Source organism: Silene latifolia, chromosome 11 (genome assembly GCF_048544455.1).
Source record: "Silene latifolia isolate original U9 population chromosome 11, ASM4854445v1, whole genome shotgun sequence".
NCBI classification, from domain to species: domain Eukaryota; kingdom Viridiplantae; phylum Streptophyta; class Magnoliopsida; order Caryophyllales; family Caryophyllaceae; genus Silene; species Silene latifolia.
This window is the reverse complement of record NC_133536.1, coordinates 37173763-37190433: the sequence shown is the minus strand read 5'-3', so window position 1 is coordinate 37190433 and position 16671 is coordinate 37173763. Positions and strand designations below refer to the sequence as shown.

The 16671-nt window shown below is 38.2% G+C and overlaps 1 long non-coding RNA gene across 1 annotated transcript; it reads left to right on the top strand.

Moving 5' to 3' along the window:
• The first annotated feature begins 1845 nt into the window (after nucleotides 1–1845).
• Nucleotides 1846–12995, top strand: LOC141614790 (uncharacterized). The gene is made up of 2 exons (XR_012529374.1): nucleotides 1846–2207; nucleotides 12728–12995. It is a non-coding gene; the product is annotated as an uncharacterized LOC141614790 (long non-coding RNA).
• The last annotated feature ends 3676 nt before the right edge of the window (nucleotides 12996–16671 follow it).

Genomic DNA, 16671 nt, shown 5'->3' with positions numbered 1-16671 from the left:
CATGTATTCAAAAAGTGTATAAAATCAAATGGAATGGAGGGAGTATCATATTTACTGTTATCCTGCTTCAAAGACATTAACAGAATGAGATGACAATAGAGTGATAAGTATTACTCCATTTTTATTAGTCGGGAATTTCTCACTTGATTAGAGTGGTAGCCAATTATGGGTTCTTAGAACTTGGGATTAAGTACTGAAATAATGGTATCCTTAATCCTTTCTTTTCACATGCCAATAACTATGATATACAACGTAATAAATTGGTTGCCTTCTTTTACTCAACTTTCATGAGTGAATATTTGTTGTTAGCATTCTACGCTTGCATAAAGAACTGTTAGATGGAATGACATATTATTTTACTACACGGCCTACTATGGGCTGCAACTATCCTCGGAAGAAGACTCCTGGTAAAACTAATCCATACCCATATGACCATTTTACTCACGCTACTTCCAAATTGCCATTGAATCACGGGATTAAGTGTGAAACCCGTCTTGTTTATTCTCAGCTTCGTATGTGTTCATTTGTTATTGTTTGCAGTTAAATTGTCTTAAAGATAATTTAGCCGCAGGCTTATTAAGTTAAAAACTTAAAAAGTTGCTGAATCAAACTTTTAATAAACTTTTACCTCTTTTCTTTAATGGTTGTGAAGCCTTGGCCCAAACTCACTAACATTACATCATGATCATATCGTGTGTTATTGGGTCAATACAGAAGTGCATGAGAGTGGTAATTCGTCATCCTGCACACGATAAATTACTCTAATGGCGAAAATGATCACAATTGTTATGTCAAAAGGGCGTACAAGCATATAATGATAACGTTTGGTAACATGCAAACTCTCACATTATGTAGGGCTTCATCCCTTAACTATTTTCTAAAAAGTTTTAAAACAAATTTGTTTATTATTTATCCCAAATTTAACTATTCTAACTTTGTTAATGTGTATGTCTCAAATACAGACGTTCAATGTTGGCAGTTTAGAGATGATCTTGAATATGCTTTGGTGAAACATGTGAAATTAACACCAACCGAATTGGGCGTTGATATCTTAAGTACCAACAAGTCGGTTGGGGCGTTCATTTTAAAACTTACATGTACAACATTGTGCTTGAAAAGCAATAAAATTCATATGAGAGTTATACGGATTTGATGTGGTTAGTTTTTTAATTATTACTCTATCTATTTCGGTCAATTGTTGTGCTTTGGTTTTAGCACAAAGACCAATGAAATAGGAGAGGATCAATTAATAAATGACATGTGGAATAAATTGAGTGTGAATGATTAATTTGTTCATCAAATGCATTCCTAAAATAGAAAAGACAACAATTGTTACCCTAAAATGGAATATGACAACAACTGACCGGAACAGAGAGATTATTACTTACAAGTTCTGCAAAATAATTACCGTTTACTAAATTAAAAACATAACAAAGTCTCACGCTATAATGTCACACCCGAATTCGAGCTTATGTCAATCTCAGACAACGACTGAATAGTTTATTGTTTGCCAACGTGCAAAAACAAGGGTACGGATAAAAAAGATATAAACTAATTCTATATGATAGGTTCCATGTAACTATTCCTAAATGACTATTACGTATCGTAGATACAGTTAACATATACGGAGTATATATTATAAATTTTGATATCGTGTCTATCCCACATAATGAGGTGATTTCCGTATCGTTTCCACATAGGAAGCAACGGGAATCATAGATAATGTGGTATACTTTGTTATTGTCGTAAGTGAGAAGTGTTGAATACCGCGCGCGTAGCGCGCTCCTTTCCAGCTAGTTTACATAAAAAAAAATCCCGATTTCATTTTAGGAAAAGATAAAATAAAAAACAATTCTTCTCAACCACCCACCTCTATCTAAACATTCATATCACCATTCATATCTAAACATTCACCTCAACCACCCAACTCTCAACCGACACTCTTAACCCAAAAAAAAAACCCAAAAAATCACATTCATATCATCATTCAATGCTATATCATTCATAAATCCCAAAAAACGATTTATTATTTCGATTACATTTACATAGTTGGAAATCATTTCGATTAAATTAACCCAAAAAAACGATTTGTGTTGTATTTCGATTTAGTCTTTTCATTCAAGTGAGTTGGGTTTTCTGATTTCATTCATTCATGCATGTAAATTCAGTCATCATCGATTTCACTCATCCTGATTTCATTCATGCAGGTAAATTCTTGTTACATTTTGGCTTTCTGATTTATTTGAGGATGAAAACAATTGGTTTTCTGATCGGGGATGAAAACGATGATTCAAATAGTTTTTCTGATTTATTTTGGTTTTATTTCGACTCGTTGATGAAATCGTGTTCATATATTTGTCGATTTTATCAGAAATCGTTTTCATCCCCAACGATGATGAAAATGTTGTATCTTAGTTTTTAAATTATTTTGATTGTAAAATTAAAATCTAGTTAAATAATTTATGAAAATCTGGTTCAAATCGGGTTAGTTCTACATGTTGGGGCTGGTGTCCTTTACAGTTAGTGCAAGGATTTATAAATCTCTAAAAGGATCAAAGGGCATACTTTTGGTATTATTATCAGTTGATCCACGTTTATCAATAACGGTTGGCTTGCTAGATAAGTTTGACGTTATTGTCATACAGATGGCGGTGATCAACTGGTCCCTAAAAGTCACACCTATAGGATACGTTTGAGAGATGTGACGGTATGAAAATACAGTCATGTTGATGCCAAAATTGACTAACCAGTTAGTCCGAGTTATTTGACTAATAATAAGTCAAAATGTGATGTTGAGATATTTTATTTAATACGGATTAAATAAAAATGGCTAAGACGAATTAAGCGGTTAATTCGTAAATTAAATGTAAACGATTATATTTAATTAATGTATATTTAGTTAATTATACAATATTGTCTTTGTCGGACATGTATTAATAATTCAACTAATCCGTGTCATTAGTTGATGTTTTAATAACCGATAACCGATGACGATTTATAATAAAGACCGCGTTGTATACATTTTAGCCTCGGACCACGAGTTAAAAATAAGGAGAAAATGGAAGCCCATTTCCTCCTAATCCACTCGGTTTGGCCGAATGAGAGGAAACAAAAGGGAGCCCTCTCCTCACTTGTAACCTAATCATAATCATTTGCAAAAGAAATTAGGGTTTTGAGAAACATTTCTCTCAAAACTTTAGATCTCACATCTAAACAAAACTCACATAACAATCCTCTCAATATTGCAAGGCAATTAGAGGATTCATTCTAGCACAAGGGCATTTCTCGGACAATCTTGGGTGCATCATTTAGGAGGAGATCTACTTTGATCTCTCATTGCCAATTTGCACTAGGACCGAAGGTTATTCCTTGATCTTTATCGTTTCATTGTTGTTTTTCGTTTATGACAATAAATTGCATATAAAATTTGCGTTATAATCCTATAATTTAAGGGTATTATACGGATATTACCCCACAAGTGGTATCAGAGCGAGGCCACGTAAATTTTTCTATGTGATTTTCATCAAACGAATTTTGAATCGATGTTTTTTGATTAAATTCCTTGCGGCAACAATTTTTTTTATCTCGGCATTTTTTTTATATGCTGCGTTTTTTTGTGTTGGGAACCGTGTCATGTTTACACGGTGTTGGTTGTCGTTTGTCTTGTTTTCATTTTGATCTTTGCATATTGTTTTGTAATCGATATTCATCGCAATATGTTAAAGATCTATCAAAATGTTTGCATAAAATTTCGTGCGGCACTATTTTTTTTTTGTCTCGGCCAAAAATTTTTGGAAAACCGTGTGGCCTTCATGTTCACGGCCTGTTTTTCCTGTTTTTTGCATTGATTTGCGTGCCACACATTTTTGTTAGATCGTTCGATCTCTTGTTTTCAATCGTTTTTACATGTTGTAATTTTAATCGATAATTATTGCAATATGTTAAAGATGTATCAATTGTAGTTTGAATTCTATACAGAATAGATTAAATTGCAATTGAGTTTTATCAAATCGTTTGTTTTGATCCTTGTTGCTCACGATTTGAGCCGTTTTTTTTTTTGTTTTTGTTGCTCTCGGTTTCAGCAACTTTTATAAAAAAAAAAAAAAAAAAAAAAAATTCGTGGTACTGTTCACGTAATCAGACGTGAAGAAAAAAAATTTTAAGTTTTTTTCCGGCCAAAACTAGTGTACAATACGAATTTTGTGCATTTCGCTTGATAGTGAAACGGTTCACTCACGTACCATTTAGTTACTTTAAAACGATTTAAAGTAACGGATTATCATGAATTAAAATTAAGTTGATGAAGCGGTTTTGTCACATAATTTAATTATCTTTGGTGGTTTGGATAATTTAACATAATTACGGAATTATGTCACGAATAAATTTAATTTAGTTGATGCATTTTATTTATCGTTTTTGATTATTTTGAATGCTTTTAATTACGTATTTATTTATTTTTGCAAACGGTTGTAAATTAGTGTGGCCTTAGTAGAACGTGTTACCGTAATGATGGAACACGGTCTTGGTTGTATTTTGAGATCTCGTATCTCCCTTTTTATTTCTTTTAATTACAGTTTTTATTTAGAATGTAAATAGGTTTACATTTTGTAAATTTTAAATTGTAATTTTTGAGAAGACCAAAGATGGAGACCGGATGCTCACTCCCGCTACTTGGATCAAGATGGAACATCAAGACAAGCTTCTCGGGTCCAACGGTGGATTCCAAAGTTGTTTTATGTTTTTTTTTTTTTATTAGGATAGGCCACACTAGGAATTTTTATTTACGTATTGCATTCTTTTGTTTATTTTCGTAACGATAATATGCATCATATTCCGCCTAAAAACCAAACCACCTAATTATTGCATGAAAACTGACACATATAGAGGTCACGAGTTAGTTTTCTTTGACATTCTTATGTCACATGATTTTAAGCCATCACCCAAATTAATTCATTCACGCAGACGCTAGTTATTCGTTCACTTAAAATAAATTAAAACTGAGATGATGGGATCTTCCTCGTATAAACAAAAATTGAGAACGGTCTTTATAGGTCAAACTCCAATGAGTCCCTTCTTCGTCGGTAGGCATAATATGACCCCTTCTACGTCGGGTAAGTTGGAACCGATTGACCTATTTTATCTCAACGCTATGGTCACTCGTACGATCCTGTGATCATGGTGGACTATAGATAGGATTTACGGAAATCTATCGACCAAGAATTCTTACGGAAGAATTAGCTAAACAGTTGGCTTATCAATTTACAGAAATTGAGTCTTGGGATCACTTGTATTATTCTTGAGGGAGATCAGTTATGCAAGTGCCATGAGTCTACACGTTAAAATGAATTTTAAATAGACTTAAATCACCTCGATGAGTTGCTAATTTCGTTTTTGTTTTTCTTTCTTTTTCAGTGTAGAACACGATCTATTTAACTGCTATAACAAATGGCTGGTCCTACTAACGACCCAATGCCAAGTGCCACTTTGGACCGTGAGTCCTAGCTTCGGATCTTCATGAATCAGATGAATCAGTCTACTCGACTGAAGAATGATGGATCAAACTTCGCGGATTGGGAGGCGGCATTACGGAATGCTGCCGCTGCTGACGGGAAGCTCAAATATCTATTAGAGCCCATCCCGGCAAACCCAGGTCCCACGGCTAGAGCTAATGAAATCGCCAAGTTTAACGATTTCGTCATGGAAGCGGGTGCGATTAAAAAAGTACTCATTTTTGCAATGGAACCCAATTTGCAGAAACGCTTCATAGCCCATGGTGCAAACAAGATTTTCACCACGCTCACTAAGGAATTCTCGAAAGCACCGAGAATCGTGACCTATGAGCATACCACTCGCTTCTTTGATGCGAGACTCGAAAGGGCCAACCAAGTTAGCCCACACATTCTCAAAGCATGATTGAGAATGTCGAGAAGTCGGAGACTTTTGATTGTAAGATCAGCGAGAACATTGTGATCGACCGAATGCTTCATTCACTCCACGATGGTTTTGCGCTCTTTAGAGCGAATTACTATATGAATGATTTGAAGAAAAGCCCCCATGAACTGCACTCCCTTCTCGTACAGACCGAGAAGGACATGAAGTCCAGTGGGAGCATGAAACAGGATGTTCTCGTTGTGACAAACAAGGGAAAGGGTAAGGGCAAAGCTCAGGCAAACCTAGCAGTAGGTAAACCGAAGTTCAAGAAGTCGGGTCCAGGTAAGAGTGGGCCTGGTGAGTCGAGCACCTCATCAGGCGCGACAAAGAGCAAGAATGAAAACATGGAATGCCATCATTGCCACCAGACTGGGCATTGGAGGCGTACATGTCCTGTTTATCATGAGGACTTAAAGGCAGGTCACGTTAAACCTGTTGGTATGTCTTCATCCTCTTCTACTTTTATTCATATGATTGAGATTAACCACGCAAGTTACGGAACTTGGGTACTTGATACTGGTTGTGGTTCTCATCTGTGTAATCATGTGCAGGGGCTCCGAAACATCGAACCCCTCGTAAAGGGTGAGGTGGACCTGCGTGTCGGGAATGGAGCACGAGTGGCTGCCGTCTCGAGGGGAACATATGTGATCCAGCTTCCTAGCGGATTTGAGTTATTTTTATATAATCTGCTATTATGTACCCAGTCTTTCCAAAAACATTATTTGGTTTACGCACTTGACAAACTTGGATTTTCATTTGTAATAGAGAATAATACTTGCATTTTCTCATTACACGATATGATTTATGACAAGGCAGTCTCCATGAACGGAATTTATGTTTTAGATCAGACCACCGAAATATTACACGTAATGAATAAAAGGTTAAAGGTTGGTGACAAAGATCAAACGTATCTATGGCACTGCCGTATGGGACACATTAATGAGAAACGCGTAAAACAGCTCATCAAGAATGGAGCTATCTCGGCCTTTGATTTTCAATCATTTGGCACGTGTGAATCATGTCTCATCGGTAAGATGGCTCGTATTTCCTTCAAAGGTGTTGGAATGCGCGCTGCTGACCTATTAGGACTCATACACACGGATGTATGTGGACCTATGTCAATCACCGCACGAGAAGGCTATAGGTATTTCATCACTTTCACGGACGATTTAAGTAGATATGGCTATGTCTACTTAATGAAGCACAAAAGTGAATCCTTTGAGAAATTCAAAGAATACCAGAATAGGGTACAGAACCTATTGGGTAGAAAGATTAAAACACTACGTTCAAATCGTGGTGGCGAGTATCTTTCTCACGAGTTTGATCAACACCTTAAAGACTGTGGGATTGCCTTACAGTTAACTCCACCTGGAACACCTCAGTTGAATGGTGTATCCGAACGGAGAAATCGAACACTACTTGATATGGTTCGATCCATGATGAGTCACACCGTGTTGCCTGACTCATTGTGGGGTTATGCTCTTCTGTCAGCTGCTCTAATACTTAACCGAAGTCCGTCTAAAGCTGTTGACAAGACTCCATATGAACTATGGAAGGGAACGGTCCCCAACTTGTCCTTTATACGGGTTTGGGGCTGCGAGGCTTAAGTCAAGTGGAGACACGAGGATAAGCTCGGCCCGCGATCGGTCAAGACATACTTTATAGGTTATCCTAAAGGAACACTTGGTCATTACTTTTATTCGCCAACCGAACAACGTGTTTTTGTTGCGGCTAGTGCGACATTCTTAGAGAAGAAATTTCTCGAGAATGCAAAGAGTGATAGAACCTTCGACCTGTCGGAGATTCCAGAACCAAATACCGAGCAACCATTGGAGGAACCAATTCCTTCAATCCCAGCTGCGGTTAACATTCTTGAGGAACCTAGGAGGTCGGGTAGAGTCTCTATTCCTCCGGGCAGATACATTGGTATGGTCGAGGAACATGACATAGATGACATTCTACTCTTAACGAGTAGTGAACCCGCAACCTATAAAGGTGCCATGACTAGTTCTGACTCAAAGCTATGGCTTGAGGCCATGCAATCCGAGATGGACTCCATGTATGAGAACAACGTGTGGGATCTTGTTGACTTACCTGCTAAGGTTCGTCCCCTTCAATGCAAGTGGCTTTACAAGATAAAGCATTCTGTGGAAGGTCAACAAGATATCTACAAAGCACGACTAGTTGCTAAAGGTTTCACCCAAGTTGCCAGGTTTGCACTACGATGAAATTTTTGCACCCGTAGTCATGCTGCGTTCCATTCGGATTATCTTAGCGATTGCCGCTTTTCATGACTATAAAATTTGGCCGATGGACGTGAAAACCGCCTTCTTAAACGGCTTTTTGGAGGAAGAGTTGTACATGGTACAACCCGAAGGTTTCATCAATCCAGAACATCCTAAGAAAGTGTGCAAGCTTAAGCATTCCATTTATGGACTTAAGCAAGCATCAAGGAGTTGGAATCATCGCTTCGACCAAGTGATAAAAGAAAATGGATTTACTCGATCGGTCGAGGAACCATGTCTATATATCAAGTCGAGTGGGAGCAAGATTGTCTTCCTAATATTGTATGTTGACGACATACTCCTGATTGGGAATGACATACCTCTCTTAACTTCGGTGAAAGTATGGTTGAAAAACCATTTCCAGATGAAAGATCTGGGTGAGGCACAACGAATTCTAGGCATCCGTATCTATCGAGATAGATCACGACGGATGTTATCTCTCAGTCAGGAGTCTTACATAGACAAAGTCCTAGAGAGATTCAGCATGACTAACTCCAAGAAGGGGTTTCTTCCTATGGCTCCAGGGGTGCATTTGAGCAAGTCTCAGGCACCAGAGACACCGGAAGAGAAAGAGCGCATGACACGGATTCCTTATGCCTCGGCTATAGGATCAATCATGTATGCCATGATATGCACACGTCCCGACGTGGCATATGCATTGAGTATGACAAGTCGATTCCAACAGCATCCAGGTGAATCACATTGGTGGTGTCAAGAACATTCTTAAGTACCTACGGAGGACTAAAGATTGGGCCTTGACTTATGGAGGCCCTCAAAAGCTATGCGCAACCGGTTCTGTGCAGATGCAGCTTCCAAACGGATCGAGATGACTCGAAATCTCGATCGGATTCGTTTTTACTCTTTAATGGCGCTGCGATCGGTGGAAGAGTTCCAAACAAACTTACAGCAGATTCTACGACCGAGTCCGAGTACTATGCCGCGTATGAAGCTACAAAGGAAGCGATATGGATGCGTCAATTCTTACATGGACTATCCGTAGTGCCTAGTTCGAATGACCCGATAACCATCTATTGCGACAATAGTGGTGCCATCTTCCAAGCTAAGGAGCCTAAGTCTAGCAACAAGTCTAGACATGTACAACGGAAAGCTCATCTAATCCGAGATTACGTGGAGCAAAAGGAAGTAGTGATAGAAAAGATTGCTACGAGATGATAACATAGCGAGATCCTCTCACTAAACCATTACGACAAGATAAGCATGAAGGGCACGTTAATTCCATGGGAATTAAACGTGTTCCTACGTTGTAGTACTCTTTTATGGATTAGATTCATTCTCTTTTGTACTCTATACGACATCATCGTTTTGATATTTATATATATTTTGTTTTTCATGTGGATTTGTACGACAATTTTGAACACCACAAAGTGAATTGAACAAACATTATATTTTTAGTCCTTAATTGCCCACATGAGCTGATAACTCGGCAATTATTTTGTGACGTTGGTTGATGGTGGGTTCAACGAGCCATAAGTCAACCGGTTGACGACCAATCACGGAGGCGATTTATACGGATATTTCGTAGGACACAATTGTGACATCGACGTGGAGTCCTAAATGTTTTATAACATTCGGTGCCGGTCGTGGATAGGACCTCCATGGTGATCCTAAGAGTCGATTCTTTTGACTATCGACTGTCTCTTGAGACTAAGGCGGATTTTGGGTGACTTTGGTTTCTTTCTCACGGTCATCCGTAACAGGGGGCCAAGTAGATTTTTTCGGGTCATTTCATGCTTTGTGCTTAGATCGGAAGGAGTCGAGTTGAAGGAAATATTCAGCCTTTATCGGGTACTCGATATTTCTCAGGGCCACTCGAGGAGTCAGAATCGAAATGCATGGCCATGCTCGAATACGAATTCGTTTTATCAGTTAAGTTACTCTCTAGTCGGGGAAACCACTCTAGATACAGATCGATTGTAAAATACGACCTTTGCGGATCCAGATCTGCAAATTGTTTTACATTGAGTGGGAGAAATTTTAAATGAATATGAGAATCGGTTATCGCACATACACTTGTACGGACAAGTGGGAGTTTGTTGGAGCTGTGTCCTCCAGTTAGTGCGGATAACGTCATTGCACATACACTTGTACGGACAAGTGGGAGCTTGTTGGGGCTGGTGTCCTTTACAGTTAGTGCAAGGACTTATAAATCTCTAAAAGGATCAAAGGGCATACTTTTGGTATTATTATCAGTTGATCCACGTTTATCAATAACGGTTGGCTTGCTAGATAAGTTTGACGTTATTGTCATACAGATGGCGGTGATCAACTGGTCCCTAAAAGTCACACCTATAGGATACGTTTGAGAGATGTGACGGTATGAAAATACAGTCATGTTGATGCCAAAATTGACTAACCAGTTAGTCCGAATTATTTGACTAATAATAAGTCAAAATGTGATGTTGAGATATTTTATTTAATACGGATTAAATAAAAATGGCTAAGACGAATTAAGCGGTTAATTCGTAAATTAAATGTAAACGATTATATTTAATTAATGTATATTTAGTTAATTATACAATATTGTCTTTGTCGGACATGTATTAATAATTCAACTAATCCGTGTCATTAGTTGATGTTTTAATAACCGATAACCGATGACGATTTATAATAAAGACCGCGTTGTATACATTTTAGCCTCGGACCACGAGTTAAAAATAAGGAGAAAATGGAAGCCCATTTCCTCCTAATCCACTCGGTTTGGCCGAATGAGAGGAAACAAAAGGGAGCCCTCTCCTCACTTGTAACCTAATCATAATCATTTGCAAAAGAAATTAGGGTTTTGAGAAACATTTCTCTCAAAACTTTAGATCTCACATCTAAACAAAACTCACATAACAATCCTCTCAATATTGCAAGGCAATTAGAGGATTCATTCTAGCACAAGGGCATTTCTCGGACAATCTTGGGTGCATCATTTAGGCGGAGATCTACTTTGATCTCTCATTGCCAATTTGCACTAGGACCGAAGGTTATTCCTTGATCTTTATCGTTTCATTGTTGTTTTTCGTTTATGACAATAAATTGCATATAAAATTTGCGTTATAATCCTATAATTTAAGGGTATTATACGAATATTACCCCACACTACATGCCGCAGATTGATGATTAATAATTAAACCAACAATAAAAAATAGAAAATAAAAACAGATTTAATAAACTAAATATCAGACATATATTAGTCGATTAGCTTGTCCTTCATTTCTTGATCTTTCGGGTTTAAATTTTGTTGCGAGAGCAATGTGTTCAACCAACTCATCTCCATTTTTTTTTCATTTTTTGAATTCTAATTTGTTCAATTTCAAAATCTGTGGGCAAGTCTTTTTTGCCGAAAATCAATTTGCTCTTTCGTAGTGAGTCTATTTCCGTCCATTATTTATCGGTCGCCCGTACTAAACACAGAATCGAGCACGACCACAGGTGCATTTCCATTCCACTTCTTTTTAGCTGCCTTCGGGTCGGTCATTTGCGTCGACATAAAGACTAGACGGGGTTGGAACATTAACACTAGATGTGGTTCCAACATTTACATTAGACAGGGTCCCGACATTTACACTAGAAGGGCTATAATCCATTTCCGACCTTGACCTTTTTTAACCCGATTAGAGTTTCCAGGGAGCTCAAAATGATGTTTTTGTGAGTTCCACTTAGGGTGTTTACTCATGATTTTATCGTAAACATTAAAGTCATCAAAATCGTTACCATTGTTTAACTTACGAAACAATTTCTGGGCTAATTCTATGTCATCTTTGATGTTAGTGTCGCTTGCCGGTGGTCGATTTAGAACTTGTATGTAGCAACCAACCCATTTTCTCACTGCTGTATTGAGTCGTTTATAGCGACTTTGCATTCCCTCGATACTCTTAATCCCAAGTATATTTTGATTTTGATATTCCATACGACTTTTTTCATACAACTGAAATACATCATTCTATCTTGTGATGGTTCTTTGGTTTTTTCCAAGTATTGAGTCGGTACTACAGATAATCCATGCGGACATAAGAACTTCTTCCTCCTTTTCGGTCCAATTCCGATCATCCACTTTGGAATTGGATTGATTTTTTGTGGATACTAATGATTTTTTTGATTTTTTTGCACAAAAAAGGGGGGTTTCTGATACAAATTCTTGAATCTGAAGTTCGGACAACAAGATTTGATTTCCAAAAACATCGATATTTTGATTATTTTGGCTACCCGGAATTAATTCCGTAAAAGTAGGAATTGGAGTACTTTGATATAAATCGAAATTTTGAGAGTCTTGATATGTGGAATAATCGTCAATAGCATAACTTGAAAAATCAAACTCATTTAAATCCATAATATATATGAAATTTGAGAATTTTATAAGTGTATGAGTTATATTTTTTATGTTTGTAATTTATTTTAGGTAGAAGATTAAAAATAAATTACTGATTTGCATTTTTTACTTCTACTTTTATAGTGTTTTTTACATTTATTTTTACTACACAATTAATATTATGGTTGTATGGTAGGAGTTGAGAAAATTATAGATGAATAAATTAAAGAGGGACTTGGGGAAGGGAAGCAAGAAGCTGAAAATAGAAGCATAAAGGACGAAAGGAAGAAATTACAGCTGTGTACAGCATAGAAGCAGAGAAGAGGCAGAGAAACTACACCTTTTTGTACTTTTTTTTGTTTTTTTGTTTTTTTAATGTTGTAAACCAACAGAAACACGACACGTGTAAGGTCACCAACATTTACCAATTTCTCAACTCAAGGTCATCGGTTGCCCCTTTCTAACTCAAGGTCGTCCTAAACATCGTCTTAATACTGTGGACAGCGGGCCGCCCACGGGGGCGCTTGGTGAGAAACGGGGACAAGCGTTTGCATTTTGTATGGAGTCGCCACCAATTTTTATGGGAAATTGGAACCGTTCGAATACCTCGTGTCATGTCAAGACACAAAGTAAAGACATGAACACTAAGCTATCGTTACCCTTAGCATTCTATGTCTAGAATGACTCTCGTGGATGCCAATGAACACGGATGTTCACAGAGATCTGGAGTAAGGGGTGAGGGTACGTATTAGGAAGCTCTTTTGATCGAACACCTAATCCCGCCCGCCTCGATAGCGGCCTCTACTAATGATTAGGGAAGTTATTCGTACTTGATATATCGTCGGCTATATGCATGCAATGCAACATCCATGAATTAATCCTAGCATGTGAAGAATTAACTAAGTCGGTGAACAATTAGTTTAACAAACAATTGGGTCGAAGTTGGGATTTAATGTTGATTTACATGTGAAAGCATACAAACAATAAAAGAAATACAATAACTATGAATTGCAATAATGGAAATTACATTAATTACAACGGAATAGGCGATTTATGTCGAAAATACCTTTAAAACGGATAACTTGAGAAAACAAATAAAAGAATAAAAAAAAATTAAATAAACAAATTAACGAACAGGAATTAGGATGATAATACGGATAATAGTTAATTAATACGTAAGCTAATTAAACTAGGTTAAAGCAGAAACGGAATTCAGGGACAGAACTCATCTCGAACAGCGCAGCGGGAGATCGCCCTCTGGAAGAGGCGCGGCGATTCTTTGCGTCATTCCAAGGGTGAGTTCGGGCCGTGAAGTTTGAAGCGCAAATCGTTAATCTCGATTGGTGATTTAAAGGATTAATTGATGATATTTACTCGGATGAAAGTGATTAACAGGTTAATTACATGTGAATGATGGTCAAAAAAGCGATAAACATGAATGATACGGATGTAAACGAATTAATTACATGAGATTATGATGAAAACATTAATGAGTCCTCTGTTGAAATAAATCAATTAGGCTAAATACGATGGATATACAACGAATATGTGACGAACATGCGAATAAACAGATGAAAACTATATCAAAGGTCGAATTCCAGAAACTCAATACTAATGAATTGAATTTATAAAACCCGGATTTGAGTTTATGACGAAAACCCGCAAATATTGGATTATTAGGGATTTAAGTCGGATTTGAATAATTAAAACATGTTAATGATGAAGGAATAATATACATGTGAATTATATACTATCATGTGAACGAAGAGTTAATAAAACAAACAAAATAAAAGCAAGACGGAATTACAGAGGACGAAGAAGAAGAAAAGAAGCAGGAACTGCGGCGGCCTCACGAAGAAGGCGCGGCAGAGCTCGCGCTCCTTCGAAGAGGCGCGGCGAGGCTGCGCTCCTTCGAAGAGGCGCGGCGATTCTTTGCGTCTTTTCTCGACGTCGTCATCTCATCGGAAATCCGCAAAAACAGAGTTTTAAAGCACGGTTTTAGAAATCAGTTTTAATGGTGTTTTCGACATAAACCTTACAATTGACGATTACAATAAATAAATACAATAAATAAAGAGAATTATTACACCCTCAGACTTACATGTTGACGGAACGAGATGAACTAAGATATCGATTAGTGAATGCTCGACGCGAATGCAAAGAAAGTGCCCTCGTAAGAGGAAAACGATTAATTAATTAAGTTGATTAAGTGTAGTTGGTCAAATTGGTCGGTCATGCAACGGAGAGGCTGGTACCCGGAAAGATCCGAGCTTACGTGGTCGGAAGTCCAAGCACGTAGGCGCCAATTAGTAAGAACGAAGTCTAGAATGCAAAGGGAGAAGAGAAGGGCGGACACTCGCGTGAGAAATATGAGGAACGAAGGCTCCTATTTATACTAATCACGGCGGAATAGGGTTTCGGAGACTCTTTGGAAGTGAATCTCGGAAAGATATAAAAAAGATACGTAAATCATGCAAAGAAGGGCCTGGGAAGAGGCGCAGCAGCCACTGCGTCCCTTGGAAGAGCGCGCAAAGACTGCTGCGTCTATTCCCGGAGGTTTCCTCTATTTGAAGAAAGATTTCCGCGTTTGAGTTATGGTAGGACGGAAATAATTCGATTATCTTGTGAATATTACGGGATATTATTTGTCAAAAGATAAAATTTGTGAAATATGGAATAGAAATATCCGGAACATTCCAGAACATTCCGACTCGGGATTTAACAGTTATCAGAAAATGGAGACGGTTTTTGACCGGACTCGAATGTATTTTTTAATTACGCCAAAACGACCGTATCAGGACGTAGATGGCAACTAAGAGGTCGACATTAATATTTGAGCAATCACTTGACGATAATCTTACGAACTGTCACAAATCGTTCCGCGAATCAAACATGCGGCCCAATCATCACCGGGTGGTTTGCGAGGGGTGCAGAAATGAGGTGTCTCTGAGCCCCACTTTGACCGAGGCTTGGACAAGGCGAAAGTCAAAGTATAGCCATCAGGTCAATCGAAGATTACAACCTGACGACTATGGCGACGCGAGGCGGCTCAAGGGGTCTGAACCAAGGACCTATCGTCGGGAACATTTTAGAGTCTGTCGACAATCGGGGAGGGTCGTTTAAAGTCCATTAGACTACGTAAGGAAGCTCGCCAGCCATAAGAAGAGACCATACCTGAGACTTCTTTCTCGAGATGCTTTCGGAGGTGCGTAGGAGCTAAGGTTGAGCATAGGAGCTAAGGGTAAGACCTAAAGGATATATAAGGATTGTGCTAGGGTATGGGGCCCTAAAGGAAAGCATTGACGGGAAGGAGGCCTAACAATAAGGTCAACTTAAAGGTGGCTAAGGTTTGGGTATAGGAACTTCTGGAGAACGACACCCTGTCGAACTCCGCGGGGAAACACAAAATATAGTGGAAGCAGCAGGACGTCGGTAGAAATTGCTGGGGAATCCGCTTGCGTCGGTCTCAAGCGAACTCTGGTAAAACTTGAGGTTGAATCTGCTTGCGTCGGTCTCAAGCGAACTCTTGTTGGGGATTATTTTGACGACTAGGAACATCTTGATCGTCGTGGAAAAAAAAAAATCTTGAGTGAGCGATCTTTGCAAAATACTCTGCATTTGGATATAAGGATATGAGCAATATCGAAATCTTCTGCTTATTTGGATAAAATGAATTTGGACAATCGCAAAATCTTTGTCGCTATTTGGATAAAACGCGGGCCGGAACGAAAGAAAACCATCGAAACGGACCAAAAGAATATAATAGCGTTGAAGGAGAGGCGCACAAAAGATGGGCCCACAAATAACGAACTCATAACGAATTTTTGAAAATTCGTATGGAGGGAACACAAGGAAGAGGCGCAGCAAGAGCTGCGTCTCTTGGAAGAGGCGCAGCGCCTGCTGCGTCTTTTCCCCAATTTGGCTATTTCCGCGTAAAAACGCGAAATCAGAAGGATTATATCTCATTATTTCGAAACATAATTCTTTCAATTTCTCTCTCAAATCTTCACCATTTCCATCGAGGTTGGATTCAAAAGCTTGCATTAAACATGACTAATCGAGGTATGTGTCTTAATCTTGCATTAATCATCTACATTTGTTGAATTTTGAGCCGCGAAAACTAGGGTTTTCGACCCTTTT